General features: G+C 47.2%; 1 long non-coding RNA gene across 1 annotated transcript in view; it reads right to left on the reverse strand.

The window, feature by feature from the left end:
* Positions 1–12154, reverse strand: part of LOC141172962 (uncharacterized) — an 80022-nt gene that overhangs the window by 49155 nt on the left and 18713 nt on the right. The gene's annotated exons all lie outside the window — the stretch shown is intronic.

Here is a 12154-nt window from a genome sequence, read left to right on the forward strand (position 1 = left end):
ATGCAGGACGGGGACCCGAGCTCCTGCCCGAGCATCTCGAAAGTACTCGGCGAGCACCGAGCTGTGGCGAACATGCTCGCTCATCACTAATTAAGATGAATTACTTATTTATATTCAACTGTATCCATAGCGATGTTCGCCACATTGGGGGTCACAGGGGCTCTGTTTAGGACTAAAGCAATATTTGCATATCGCAAAAGTAAAGTCTATTGCCAATATGATTGTTACAACAGCTAAAAAAAACCCTGCTACAACGTGAAGTTTATTGGCAAGTCCATTTAGTTACATTGCAACCTAAAGGGTCAAATGAAAACTTTAGTTTCAATGTATTTTTATGATCGCTAACTTTATGTCTGGTGTTTTTCTATATTTTATGTACATATATAAGAATTTTGATCCAGGCTTGTATATTTTTTAACATTTTCGAATATATTCATGCTTATTTGTTCTATAAGACTGTCCAGCTGAATCACAGGAATTACACATGAGGAAGGAGACATGTCCTCCCAAAATGTTGCATCCTGTGACACCAAGTAGTCTCGGCATGTCAGTTGTTCAACTTTTTACTTACAGTGTCTTCTTCCATAGTATATCAGGACTACATCAGATTAAGACTATAAGATGTGAGCAGCCTGTTTATAAAAGTTATAAAGATTTTCATTTTCACCCTGTGTGATGACACATCATTTATTCTTAGGCCAGACATATTTTTCAGTAGGTCAGGAGACATAGACCATTGTTCATATGAGCCTGAACGTTGAATCTTGAATTGATGTTTAGCCTTATTAGACAGGGATGCAGGGTAACTGAACAATTGATGTTTGCTAACATGTTGGTTACTCATTGTATCAGTCCATGCAGTTTGTTGACCTGCAGACACTGATGGACAAATTATGCAGATTCATTGAATACTCGAACAATAAGAATTGACCTCATCCCACCTTCCCCATGACCTGTGGATGATGGCCTGAAGGACAGATATGGGTATAAAAAAGGACCTCTATCCTTCTGCAGAGAGACTCTACAGAACAGCAGCCAGGACACCATGACTAGTGTTGAGCCACCCCCGTAGTGTTCGAGTTCGGTTCGGTTCGTCGAACACCCGTGTGTTCGCCGAACTGTTCGTCGAACTGTTCGTCGAACACCTTCGAACACCGTTAAAACCAATGGCAGGCAAACAAAAACACATAGAAACACATAGAAAACACCTTCAAAGGTGTCCAAAAGCTGACAAACTGCTCAGAAGACACAACTAACACATGGAAAAGTGACAAGTACATATAGTCATGCGAAAAGAAAAGAGGTGGAGGAGTAAAAGGAGGGGGAGACACAGATATAGGCATGTCATGCCCTTCTAAAATCCAAAAAGTGAGAAGCCGAGACGGCCAGTCCGCTCCTGCCCGTGCCACCTCCGTGTCGCCGGGTTTGTGCCAGAGCCGCGGTGAACCCTGACGGCCAGCCCCCCTCTCCCAATACTGGTGCCTGTCCGCTGGTGGGTCGAGAGAGCCCCCCTGTGGTGGAGGCAGCTCTAAGCTTTTTAATTTAAATTGTCCCTCTAATTTGAATGAATACACTTTAAATCCATTTACAAGGATCTATTGGAGGGCAAGTCTCATGCCAGCAGCCGCGTAATTCCAGCTCCAGTAGCGTCCACTAAAGCTGCTGCAGTTAAAAAGCTTTTATAAGGATCGAGCTCGGCTGTCCACCGCAAGGCATCCTAGTTCCAGTCCCAGCCCCTATGCCTTGGGGTGCCTCCTGATGCTCTTCACTAAGTATCCCGTGGTCCCGAAGCATTTCCTTTGAAAAAATTAAGTGTCCAAACTACAGGTGGTGTAGCTTGCTTAACAGCCGGGATAATCCGCTGACTAGCAGACACTGCTACTAGGCACAAAGTATTTCCTGGGCTAGATGCAGTTAAAAATTTGTAAGTAGATACTCTCGTTGGATGCTGAGAAAGCATTCCATAGAGTCTCCTGGCACGCCATATATGATTCTCTTAAAAAGCTTGGGGTAGGGGTCTAGGGGACCCTTTTATAGCCAAAATCACGGCCCTGTATCACAATACGTCACCTAGGCTGAAGATAAATGGAACTGTAGCACCGAGGGCTCGGTTGCTACAGACGTATTGCACCTCACCCAGAGGTGTGATATCTCACTCTCAGATAAGGATGGAGTGTGGATCAGGACCCGACACCTGCATGCATTACACCACATTGCCGTGGGGCAGGGCGACCAATATGCCCCTGAGATGGGCACGACAGTCCCTGTCCCTGGCTGGAGTGGGGGGAGGGAACACTGAGGAAGGGGAACCCTGCAGTGCAGGAGCAGGGAGGAAGCAGTTCCTGGGTGCATTGAGAAGGGAGTATAAAAGGTGGGCACCATCTTAGTTCAGTGCAGAGAAGTCTGAGCAGAAGTGGCAGGGAGCAGGGGCTCTGCATGAGCTCTGCTCCGGAGGCGGGCCTAGTAACAGAGGCCCAGGCCTGCAAGAGGGAGAAGGAAGGAAGAGGAGCGGAGAAGGCTCCAGGAACGAGGAATGAAGGGATCCCAGGGGTGCGGACGGGCGAGTCGCCACCGCACGCCCGAATCCACCTGCGTGGAGGGGTCAGGCCAAAGGGGGAGACCGGTCCCCGAACTAGTGGAGGCAGGAAACGACCCTCAGCTAGAAACCGGAGGCTCTGACATTTTATGTGGCGCAGCCCCTTGCTCCACCCGCTAGGAAGGCACCACATAGGGTCAGGGAAACTGGCGCCAAGTTTACCAAGAGGAGGCCCGAGGCAGCCGGACAGAAGTGTTGGTAAGAAAGGCCAGATAAAGGACACACAAAGGGGGTCCTGTGAAGCGCTCCAAAGTTATCTGGGAGTTGTCTGAGCCCCTCACCTGGTGAGCACAGTACGACGTGGGCAGCCGTTACCTGCAGACGTGGTCTGGATAATAAGAACTGTGAGTAAAGGCCCTGAACTGCATCACTGACTCCGTGTCGTTACTGCTGCTGCCCTGCACCATCACCCCCATCCTCCGCATACACTGCCCTGAGGCTATACTCCTCCCGTGGGGAGTTATGCTACGCTCTGCTGCACCCACAACACCAGCCTTAGCGGTCTGCCCTGTAGCGGCGGTTCACTCTGACCGCAATCCACGGGTGGCGTAGTCGGACATTTAAACATCAAAACCACATAAATAGTTCCGCCACTGGTTTGACCGCCCTGAGCCACGGAACCGGATCGCCGCCACGAAGACTACAACCACCAGCATCCACCAAAAAGGGTCCGGCTCCGGGTGTCCCAAGGCCCAGGGGGTGCGTCAGAACATTTTCATCACCTTTCACAATCACCAATGGGACAAGGCAGGGATGTCCTCTGTCCCCTCTCTTATACATCCTAGTGACGGAGCACCTGCTCTCATCAATTCGCCATAACCCCAATATTAGGTGGATTGAGGTGGGAGGCACCGAGTACAAGTGCTCTCTATTTGCTGATGATGTCCTAGTATATATCACTCAATCACATATATCCATCCCTGCTGTTATGGCTGAAATAGATCACTTTGTTACATGGTAAAATTTTAAAATCAATGCAGCGAAGTCTGAGGCCCTCGATGTCTCCCTCCCTAAATCCATATAGGATTCCATCCAGTCCAACTTTCCCTTTGCCTGGCCCTCACAGGGTATCAAATACTTAGGAATTCCTATTCATAGAGACCTCTCCCATCTATGTTATCTTAATTTTGGGCCCTTTATTGAACAATTCCATACAGACCACGGTTGGCAAGTTAGAACTGTAAGATTCACTACGTGAACCACTGGTGTTTTGTGGAAAAGCACATGTACACCGCGTTCCAAATTATTATGCAAAAAGTGTTTAGGAGTGATAAGGGAAGAATTTGTTTGTTTGTCAGTTAAACTCATTGATGGTGATGTGTGTCAGGGCTCTTTATATCACTGTAAGCAATTGCAGACACCTGTGCTAATTAGTTTGGCAGGTGTGTCCAATGAAAGGCAAGACTACTTAAGAAGGCTGTCTCACATTATTAAGCAGCCTACATTTTCTGCCAAAATGGGAAAGAAAAAGGATGTGTCGGCTGCTGAGAAGCAACAAATTGTGGAGTGTTTAGGTCAAGGCATGACTACAATCAACATTGTGCGATGATCAGGATGAAGTGTCTTGGCAATCAAGAAGTATGTAGCTGATTCACAGTACACACGTGTGCGTGCTGATAAGGGCAAATTGAGGACTCTTTCCTACAGGCAATTACGTCAGGTTGAAAGAGCAGCGGCAAAAAAGCCTTGTCATAGCAGCAGACAAGTTTTTGAAGCTGCTTGTGCCTCCAACGTCCCCCAAACAACAAGATGCAGGGTCCTTCAGAGGTTTGCAGCTGTGCATACGCCATCCTGTCGACCTCCTCTATCCACTTCACACAAGCAGAAAGGGCTCCAGTGGGCCAAACATTACATGAAGACTGATTTCAAAACTGTTTTGTTCACGGATGAGTGCCGTGCAGCGCTCGATGATCCAGATGAATGGAGTGGAGGATGGCTGGTTGATGGACACCCCACGCAAACACGGCTACAGCGCCAACAAGGAGGAGGTGGAGTAATGTTTTGGGCTGGAATCATGGGAAGAGAGATTGTCGGCCCCTTTAGGATCCCTGAAGGCGCTAAAGATGAACTCCATAATGTATGTGGATTTTCTCAAACAGCACTTCCTGCCATGGTTCAAGAAGAAGAACCGTGTATTTCACAGCAAGATCATTTTTCTGCATGATAATGCACCATCTCATGCTGCACATAAAACATCTGCATCTCTGGCTGATATGGGCATAAAAGGGGACAAACTTATGGTGTGACCCCCATGCTCCCCTGACCTCTACCCCATTCAGAACCTTTGGAGCATCATTAAAAGGAGTGTCTATGATGGCGGGAGGCAGTTCACATCTAAGCAACAGCTCTGGGAGGGTATTCTGTCCTCATGCAAAACAATTGAAGCAGAAACCATCCAAAACCTGACAAATTCAATGGACGAGAGAGTTCAGAAGCTCCTTTCGAACAAGGGGTCCTATGTGAAAATGTAACATCACCTAGAATAAAGTTTTGAGTTGAAAACTGTTTGATTTCAGTTTCTAACAACCTGCTAATGCTTATAATTTCAAAAATGACCATTTTTTTGGTCTTTATTAAAATGAAAAGGTTGATCGAAAAGTTTGGGGGATCTAAGAGTGTGGCAACCCAGTAGTCATGATTACTTCGAATTCTGACAATATGAGGGTCATGCTGCAGGTAGTGCAGCAAGAAGGCACTTATGTGTCTTGCGCATCTCGGAGCCCCAAAATAATTTTCCGGGCTAGATGCAGCTAAAAATTATTTTTAATTTTAAATCTGGTGAAGCTTATTATAGATGGCCTAATAGGATCAGTGCTGCACACTGCTACAAAGCCCAAATTATTTTCCAGTCAAGATACAGATAAACATGATTAGTAATTTGAAAGCTTAAAACGGTTGGTAGGGTGATTTTAACCAATCATCAAGCTTTTACTCTCCCCAGGATGACACAGGGGTAGAAAAGTCGTTTCGGATCCATGATTTGTTCATCTTTATGAACGTGAGTCTGTCTACATTATCAGTGGAGAGCCGCGTGCGCTTATCTGTCAGCACACCACCAGCAGCGCTGAACACACGTTCAGACAGAACGCTGGCTGCGGGGCATGACAAGATCTCCAAGGCGTAAGTGGCTAGCTCCGGCCATTTATCCAGATTGGAAGCCCAAAAAGAGCAAGGGTCCAGTGACACAGTCGTGGCTTCAATGTTTACTTGGAGATACTCCTGTACCATCGTCTCTAGGCGTTGACTATGTGTCAGACTTCTTGTCTCCTGTGGCCTTGCAAAGGATGGGCTAAAAAAGTGGTGAAATGATTCCGCAAAAATTGATGTTACCAGCAGATACTGTGTTTCTGTTACGGTTTGAGTGCTGAACACTTGACGGTCCCACGGTTGGCAAGTTGGAACTGTGAGATTCACTACGTGCACCACTGGTATTTTGTGGAAAAGCACATGTAAGATTCTGCAACAGTTTCTGCTGATACTCCTGCATGCGTGCATCCCTTTCTATGGCAGGAATAATTTCTGCAAATTTACTTTTGTACCGGGGATCTAACAGTGTGGCAACCCAGTAGTCAGGATTATTTCTAATTCTCACAATTCGAGGGTCATGTTGCAGGTAGTGCAGCAAGAAGGCACTCATGTGTGTTGCGCATCCAGGAGCACCAAGTCCCTGTTGTGTTGGTGGCGAGGTAACAATCATGCTTCCTTCCTCTGTCCTCTCCCCCCAACCTCGCACAACAGAAATGTGATCAAGGTCTCCCTCATCTGATGAGTCTTCCATCAGTTCGTCCTCCACTTCTTCCTGGGCTCCTGCACCTTCCTCACTAGTTTGGCTGCTACCATGCGCCCTGGTTAAACCATCTCCCCCACCCTCACATGCCTGCCGCCTTGGTGCTGCCGACCGTCTGGACCTTGCAGATGTTAGCCCTTCCGCATACAACTCCTCCTCCTCTACTTCCTCCACCTCCTCTTGTGCCACCACCTGACTCCGAATTCTGTTTAACATGTGCTCCAGCATGTAAATCACCGGAATAGTCATGCTGATAATGGCATCGTCAGCACTAAACATCTTCGTCGCCATTTCAAAACTGTGCAGAAGGGTGCATAGGTCCCTGATCTGAGACCACTCCTCCAGCGTGATTTGCCCCACCTCTGAATCTCGTTGGCCCAGGCTATACGTCAGAACGTATTGCACCAGGGCTTGTCGGTGCTGCCACAGTCGCTGCAACATGTGCAGAGTTGAATTCCACCGGGTAGGCACATCGCATTTTAGCCGGTGAAGTGGCAGGCCCAACGACTTCTGTAGAGATGTAAGTCGCTGAGCTGCGGGATGCGAACGGCGGAAGTGAGCACACAGCGACCGTGCCCTCTGCAGAAGGCCATCTAGTCTGGGATAGTGGGCTAAAAATTGCTGGACAACCAGGTTCAACACGTGAGCCATACAAGGCACGTGTGTGACATTGCCCCGGCGAAGGGCCGCACCCAGGTTTGCAGCATTGTCGCACACGGCCTTCCCTGGTTTCAGGTCCAGTGGAGACAACCATTCATGAAATTGGTTCTCCAGAGCTGACCACAACTCCTCAGCTGTGTGACTCACATTTCCCAGACATTTCAATGTAAAAACCGCCTGATGACGTTGAGCCCTACTGCCAGCATAGTAAGGAGGTGTGCAGGATCCCTTCTGCGCAGTTAGAAAGCTTGTGGCATGACCAGACAGGCTTTGGGTGCAGGTGGAAGACCGAGAGGAGGTTGAGGAGGCAGAAGCAGTGGAGGAAAAATGACATAAAGAGGATTGACGCACAACTCGTGGGGACGGCAAGACTTGGACAGCAGCCCCTTGTCCTGCTGTCACCATAGTTACCCAGTGCCCAGTCAGCGACATGTAACGCCCCTGTCCATGCCTACTCGTCCAAGTGTCTGTGGTGAAATGCACCCTGTCACACACAGAGTTTCTCAAAGAAGCGGTGATGTTGTGTGCGACATGCTGGTGGAGCGCAGGCACACCTTTCTTTGAGAAGTAGTGCCGACTGGGCATCTGGTACTGGGGCACTGCGACGGACATAAGGTCTCGAAAATCCTCTGTGTCCACCAGGCGGAAAGGCAGCATTTCTGTAGCCAAGAGCTTGCAGATGGTGAAATTCAACCTCTTAGCTTTCTCATGGCTAGGAGGAAATGGTCTTTTACTTGTCCACATCTGAGGGACCGAGGGCTGGCTATTGTGCTTAGACGGGGTTGATAAGGGTGTCCCCGGCAAACTGCCGGTCTGTGAGGAAGATGCAGGCGGACATGTTAGGTTGCCTTGATCCAAAGGTGGTGCTATCGATGTCGGACAGCGCTCAAGACCAGCTGGTGTTACCACCTCCAAAGAAAATGATGACCTGCCAATCACGCTGGCTGTTGCGGGTAAAGAGGTGGCAGGTCTGCGCCCCAAAACAGGTGTGACTGCTGTCCCCCCAGTCACAGAGGATGAAGAGGCCGCGGATGCACAAGATATGGCAGACGGTGGTTGGCCCGGCCGGCTAGACCGCATTGTAGCACACTGAGCTTCCCACTGCAACTTATGCTTCATGTCCATGTGCCGGTTCATGCATGAAGTACTCAAACTATGTATTTTTTGGCCTCTACTTAGCTTTTGCTGACAAATGTTACAGATAACACGAGTTGGGTCATCTTTATCGATCTGAAAAAATGCCCAGGCTATGCAAGGCTTAGCACCCATGCGACCTGAAGAGCCACCACGACTTGTGGTGAGAGGCAGAGTTGTGTTTGAGGATGCAGTTGTTGACGTGCTTCCAGTACTACGTCTCTGTCCAGGAAGGCGCAACCTGACCTCGTCGTCACTAGCATCTTCCTCCACCTCCTCTGCTGACCTCATCTCTTGGCTGACTGTGGGTTGACAGTAAGTGGGATCTCCGACCTCATCATCATCACCCTGTGCGTTATCACACCCGTCGTCCTCAGAGCCAACCTGTTCCTGCCCTGACAAAAAACTAAAGTTGTCGCTCCAATCAGGTATTTGAGTCTTATCATCGTCTTCCTCATTGTCTCCACCAACAGGAGTTACAGTTTGGGAATGAGGGTCTACATTATGGTCAGAACCTTCTGCGTCTGGTCCTGGATCCGACTCATAAAGATTCTGGGCATCAGTGCAGATCATTTCCTCGTCTGGATTCACAGAAGCGCTGGAGTCGACCTCTGATTCCCAGGCTATAGTATGAGTAAACAGCTCTGCAGACTCAACCATCTGTTCTACCTCATACTCAGACGGGCAGCTGGAGATTTGGGAGCTGTGAGGAAGCAAGTGCGATTTGGGTGACACCTTTGAGGACTGGAGTATTTGTGATGTTGAAGTTGATGTGGAGGAGAGCCCACTTAAAGGAGCACTTGATATCCGTTGAAGCACCTGCTGTTTTTGTGCCTCATCTGGAATTTGTAGCGATTGGCGTGGCCGTAAGAAAGGGATCTTATCACATTGTCCGCTAAAAGAAGTAGACATTTTAGTTTGGCTGGAAGATGGTCTTTCTTCTGCACCTACCCCACGGACACAACCTTTTTTCCCCTTCCCAACACGCCTATTCCCCTTTCCACCAGCAGCAGGCCTTTTTCCACTCATTTTGGTGGTTAACTAATTCACAACTCTGGAGTTGTTTGCACAAAAAAACAATGGATGGTAACCGAGCAGAGCTGAGTGGCCAAACTGTGGTATTAGGCCAAAACTATTGGCTGGGTTAGATGCAGAAAAAAATTATTTTTAATTTGCAACCTGATGGAGGTCAGTATAGATGGACTAATAGACCAAGTCCCATACACCGCTAGAAGCCCAAATATTTTTTCAGAGCTAGATGCAGAAATTTTTTTTATTCAATTTGCAACCTGATGGAGGTCAGTATAGATGGACTAATAGACCAAGTCCCACACACTGCTAGAAGCCCAAATATTTTTTCAGAGCTAGATGCAGAAAAAAATTATTTTTAATTTGCAACCTGATGGAGGTCAGTATAGATGGACTAATAGACCAAGTCCCACACACCGCTAGAAGCCCAAATATTTTTTCAGAGCTAGATGCAGAAAATTTTTTTATTCAATTTGCAACCTGATGGAGGTCAGTATAGATGGACTAATAGACCAAGTCCCACACACTGCTAGAAGCCCAAATATTTTTTCAGAGCTAGATGCAGAAAAAAATTATTTTTAATTTGCAACCTGATGGAGGTCAGTATAGATGGACTAATAGACCAAGTCCCACACACTGCTAGAAGCCCAAATATTTTTTCAGAGCTAGATGCAGAAAAAAAATATTTTTAATTTGCAACCTGATGGAGGTCAGTATAGATGGACTAATAGACCAAGTCCCACACACTGCTAGAAGCCCAAATATTTTTTCAGAGCTAGATGCAGAAAAAAATTATTTTTAATTTGCAACCTGATGGAGGTCAGTATAGATGGACTAATAGACCAAGTCCCACACACTGCTAGAAGCCCAAATATTTTTTCAGAGCTAGATGCAGAAAAAAATTATTTTTAATTTGCAACCTGATGGAGGTCAGTATAGATGGACTAATAGAACAAGTCCCACACACCGCTAGAAGCCCAAATATTTTTTCAGAGCTAGATGCAGAAAAAAATTATATTCAGTTTGCAACCTGATGGAGGTCAGTATAGATGGACTAATAGAATGATGCTATGCCCAAAAGATTTTACTTCACTAGGTGCAGTAAAAAAATTGGTATTCTATACACAGGTGGTATATCTTGCAACACAGATAGGCTACTCCACTGACTAACACACTCTGCAATAGGCCAAAAAGGATTAGCTTTGCTAGATTCAGCCAAATGCTGTGAAAAAAACTTGCACAGCACTGGCACAGACCTGCCTGGCAAAAACTGATAGGAACTGATGTAACCTAGTCCTGAAAAGGACTCCAATTACAATTAGTCTTTACTCCCACAATCTATCTATTTAAGAGCACAGACCTGCCTGATAAAAGTCGTAGGAAATGCTGTAACCTAGTCCTTAAAAGGACTGCAATCACAACTATTCCCTACTCCCAAGCTATCTGTATATTTGTGCGAAAATTGGCTTGAAATTAACAAGGTATAGCGCACACAGCAACAGCGGTGCCGTCTAACACGCAGCTGCAGCAGTGAGAAAATGGTGGCGACGGGGAAAATGGCTTGGTCTTATAGGGCAAGGACATGTGACATACACTGCCAATCACATATGCCCTTGCTTGTGTGAAAAAAAGCACTTCGCTCCGTGTGTGCGCTGCTGATAGGCTGACAGATTGCACCTCCCCACTGCAAATGCGGGAAAGAGAAAAAAAAATGGAGATCTTCATTGTTCCTGCAGAGATCCATCCCCTGCCCCTCCCCCCGCCCCGCTGTACACTCAAACTGCGTATTAACATTAATTTTCATCATTACTGAGAAAAAATCCAGTTATGATTTTGGTGCACGAACAGTTATCGAACATAACCTCGAACAGCCGAATTTTTCTCAAATTGTTCGTGTTCGCCGACCGGCTCGAACACCGCCCAAAACAGCTCGAATTTGAGATTGGCGAACAGTTCGAGTAGAACAACGCTCATCTCTAACCATGACTCTAACCAGAGGGATACAGATTGAGACACTCAACAGGATGCCAGCTTAAGGGACCACGGCCCCAGCTGGAGGGATACAGATCTGCTTCATTGACCAACACTTAACCCATGGAGACATTTGGAGAAGCCAGGTTGGGAACATCTGGTCTCCTGGCCCCATGGAGATATTAGGAGAAGCCAGATTGACACCATCCAGTCATCTGGCCCCATGGAGACGTTCAGAAGCCAGGTTGGCACCATCCAGTCACCTGGCCCCATTGAGACGTTCGGAGAAGCCAGGTTGGGTCAATTGGGTCACATGAGCCCATGAAGACATTTGGAGAAGCCAGGCTGGGACAATCAGGTCACCTGGCCATGTACCTCAATGGACTGTCAGCTTCCTAAGCTTGTCATTACCTCCTCTCTGTGGGTGCGTGCCACAAGCTGGGTGCCATTGGTGGAGGATAGTCAGCTCTGGAAGCCTCGAAGTTGCAGCTGCTCTAATGCCGGCGAGTCAGTGTTGTCTAAGCAGTATTCTGCCCACGGAAAAGAAGTGCAGGTGTTCAGTGGGATGTGCCCTTGTCCATGCAGTCTTTCTAAAGACAGGTGGGCTAGCAGACGAGAGCACCCACTGACCCTCGTGTCTCCACACCCAGGATGAAGTTTACTTGTTAATGCTTTTGTTTCTCCACTCATGAGATCAGGAAGTTTCCAAAAATGTATTTAAGCATGTATATGTAAAGCTAATTTTAACCACTAGATGGTATCAAAGAGCAGTTTACTTCTGTTACCTGTCACATCATACCATGTGGTTAGGAGGGGTACTGCAAATAAAAACTTGTTGAACTATTAGATAGCATTAGTAAATGACGGCCAATGTGTTAATAACCACAAAGGTCATTCACAACCGCTGGATATCCTCTCATATCACATTTTTCACAAGTGTTCTTTTCTGAGTTTTTTGAAATGACTTGACATAGTTG

The sequence above is a fragment of the Phyllobates terribilis genome, unplaced genomic scaffold, assembly GCF_046119375.1.
Source record: "Phyllobates terribilis strain yellow unplaced genomic scaffold, ASM4611937v1 Scaffold_12__6_contigs__length_324123572, whole genome shotgun sequence".
In the NCBI taxonomy this organism is placed as follows: domain Eukaryota; kingdom Metazoa; phylum Chordata; class Amphibia; order Anura; family Dendrobatidae; genus Phyllobates; species Phyllobates terribilis.